Source organism: Fukomys damarensis, unplaced genomic scaffold (assembly GCF_012274545.1).
Source record: "Fukomys damarensis isolate Sample0158 unplaced genomic scaffold, DMR_v1.0_HiC HiC_scaffold_23, whole genome shotgun sequence".
In the NCBI taxonomy this organism is placed as follows: Eukaryota; Metazoa; Chordata; class Mammalia; order Rodentia; family Bathyergidae; genus Fukomys; species Fukomys damarensis.
This window is the reverse complement of record NW_022900935.1, coordinates 17122975-17126335: the sequence shown is the minus strand read 5'-3', so window position 1 is coordinate 17126335 and position 3361 is coordinate 17122975. Positions and strand designations below refer to the sequence as shown.

Sequence of the window (3361 nt, the reverse complement as noted above, 5' to 3'; positions counted from 1 at the left end):
TTATTTGCATGGGACGACTTACCATTGCTGGCACAAAATACTGACAAACACAACTCAGGGGAGGAAGGCTTTATTTTGGCTCAGGGTTTCAGTGGTTTCGGTCTATCGTAAGAAGGCTTTGCGGCAGAAGTATCAGGGTGGGAGGGTGAGTGAAGGAAGGACTGCTCACACCATGGAAGCCGGGAAGGCACCCGTTCAGCTATGGACTGAACCATAATGAAGTTGCCTCCAAAACCCTCACCTCTGAATGAGCCTGTGGGGGGAACGTTTTCCATCCTGACGATAGCATTATTCTGTCAACTTTCTCCATGGACCAACACTTGTTGATCTATTCTCCCTCTGTGCCAGATACAGAGGTGAACGTGACCCAACCCAGCCTCGAGACAGTGTTTGTGTCTAGTTTGAGCAGCACAGAACAGGATAGCCCACTGCATCTTGCGCCCCAGGGTTGAATTCCAGGCCCTGCTGCACTTGAAAACAAATCTTAACACCAGAAAAATCTGAAAAGAAATGTCAAATTTTTAGCCTCGAGACAGTGTTTGTGTCTAGTTTGAGCAGCACAGAACAGGATAGCCCACTGCATCTTGGGCCCCGGGGTTGAATTCCAGGCCCTGCTGCACTTGAAAACACAATCTTAACACCAGAAAAATCTGAAAAGAAATGTCAAATTTGACTTTAATCTCAGAGAACATGCAAAAGGGGATTTCACTAAGAACACTATCACACTGCCTGAAGACCCAGTCCTCCCTATTAGAGGAACAGCAGTACTTCCATGAGAGACACCTCCAAATGCGTCCTGCGACGCACTGGCTTGGCTTTACTTCTCACCTTCTTTTTGGCAGAGATGAATGTATTCTGGTGGATTCCCTGGTGTTCTGCTTTCACTACCAGCTGCCTTTGGTTCTGCATGCCCACAGCTCTGGAACCATCTCCCAAAACCAGTATGGTCTTTAGGAGGCAGGAGAAGGGGAAGCTGAGTGGCGCAAGACCAATGTTTTCTTGAGGGCAGAGGGGAGGAGATAGCTGTGACAATAAGCTTCGTCTCCGTCACAGTGGGGATGTGTCATACATAAGGCGATGTCTACGTAAACGTTCCTCCAGCCCCGAGATACTGTGATTGTATGAATTCTAGAATTTAGGACTTGATAGTACGTATACCTTAGGGAGTAAGGGACAGCCTCCTATGAGTGATTCTCAGTCCCCTGACAGCTTTACTGACCACCAAGCACTTCCGCTTGCCACGGCAGAAACCCAGCCTGTGAGAAGAGCCCCTGCCGTGCTGATGATCCCCTCAGCACAGGAGCGGTACAGGACCCTGCTTCCCTAGGGCTTTTAGCTCGGGAGCCGGCTCCCAGCTCTGAAGCTCAGTGGAGTTTGCCGCTCTTCAAGGTCTCTGGGGGTGGGAACGCCGTCACTGTCACAGCTTGGGCAGAGCGGGAGTGGATGACGTGCAAGAGGCTTCCACCCCTGAGCAGGCCTCCCTTCTCCTGGACACTGCACTCCGTGCCTGTTCTGGGTGTGTCAGACTCTGTCGCTTCTTCCTTCCCTTCCTTGGCCCCTTCCTTCTCTCCTCTCTTCTTCCCTCCTCCCATTCATCAATCAGTTCCGTAGTTCTTGTGCACTGACTCCGATGCCGGAGATGTGGGTAAACGGAACCTGGTAGCTGCTCTCCCGGGGCTGGCAGTCAGTGGAGGAGAGGAGCACAGGAGGGAGGTCCCCACCCTCATCGTGGATCCATCACAACTTGAGCAGGTGCCACACAGCAGGGACTCCAGCGTTTTGAAGGACACCATAATACAGAAACTAACCTCAGAAAGAGAAGCGAGGAAAAGCTGTGAGGCCAGCGTTAAAGGTCAGAGCGGGACCAGAGCCAGGGTGTGGAGGCCAAGATGGAATAGGCACGAAAAAGGGTCTGGGCTCTAGGTGGGAAGGTACAGGGCCCCGGCAGGCTGCCTCACAGGACTAAGGCAGGCTGATAGACCCACACAGGTGTCACAGTTTGAAACTAATGCCATAGTGAGGAGCAGATGCTTGCAGACAGCCCTGCAGTTCCAGCTACGCGGCTGCGGCCCCGCGAGGCTCCCGGATTCACACTCAGAGCCACACTGCATGCCACGAATGAGCACACTTTCAGAAGGCGCAACTTCCCAGGAGTCCATGAGCTTCCCAGAATTGTCAGTCTTTTGAAATGTTCCGTGCAACAGAAGAATGAGCAAAAGATGCATCACTTCAAAGAAAGTAAAGGGGAGGAGAAAAGGAACGGCTCATACCCTGAACATTCTGCCTCTTAACTAGTGGATCTTAAAGTGCCCTATTAGCCACAATTGTCCCAAATGGTCTCATGGGTGACAGCCAAGGGGGGTGGGAGGGGAGCAGCCAGGGTCACTCATGGAGGCCTGACCCACTGGATGCCCTCCTTCTGCAGGTGGGGAAAGGGTCCGGGCTCTGACCACACTCACACTGTCAGGGCAGACAGGGAGACACCAGACAGCAAGGGGCAGTGGTGGGGGACACCTGAGGCCCCCCTGGGGGATCCTGGAAGGGACACCCAGGAAGAATGACAGTTGTAGGAATGCTGCTGCTGCTTCCTTCCCCCAGAGTGGATAATGCCCCTGCGTGGGACAGAGGATACTTCCTGTGCTGGACCTGTGTCCAAGGAGATCCTGAGAGTCCCACTCGCCTTAGAGGAGGAGCTGCTGTTACCCCAGTGGGCAGATGAGGAAGAGCAGCTGATGTATACAAGCCAAGCCTGAAGGCATGGGGGCTGCTGCTCAGATGGAGTTAACAGCCCCCAATCTGGGGCCCTGGAGGAAGGGAAAGTGCATCTGAGATCTCCTCAAGACTGGGCCCCCCAGGGCTGCACTACATTAAATTTCCTTTCTTCTGGACCCTCAAAGGATGATGAAGGACTGCTGGGTCTTTCTGTGTGGTTTGGTGTGCTGGTTTTGGGGTGCTGGAATGTGGGTTGGGTATAATCAGAACTGTCTTGGGATCCAGGAGAGGGGCTGGAGCTTCAGAAAGTAATGGAAGGCATGCACCTCACACATGGGATGGATATGAATCTGGGGGGTCAGAAGGCAGATTGCACTACATTAAATTTCCTTTCTTCTGGACCCTCAAAGGATGATGAAGGACTGCTGGGTCTTTCTGTGTGGTTTGGTGTGCTGGTTTTGGGGTGCTGGAATGTGGGTTGGGTATAATCAGAACTGTCTTGGGATCCAGGAGAGGGGCTGGAGCTTCAGAAAGTAATAGAAGGCATGCACCTCACACATGGGATGGATATGAATCTGGGGGGTCAGAAGGCAGTCTGTAATGGCTCCCCAAAGACATAGGGTTCTAATTCCAGGCACCTCTCTTACCA

At 52.6% G+C, this 3361-nt stretch overlaps 1 long non-coding RNA gene across 1 annotated transcript; it reads left to right on the top strand.

Annotated features, from left to right (window-relative positions):
• The first annotated feature begins 1214 nt into the window (after nt 1-1214).
• Nucleotides 1215-2881, top strand: LOC104860448. The gene is made up of 3 exons (XR_779697.1): nt 1215-1389; nt 1753-1852; nt 2599-2881. It is a non-coding gene; the product is annotated as an uncharacterized LOC104860448 (long non-coding RNA).
• Nucleotides 2882-3361: the final 480 nt, after the last annotated feature.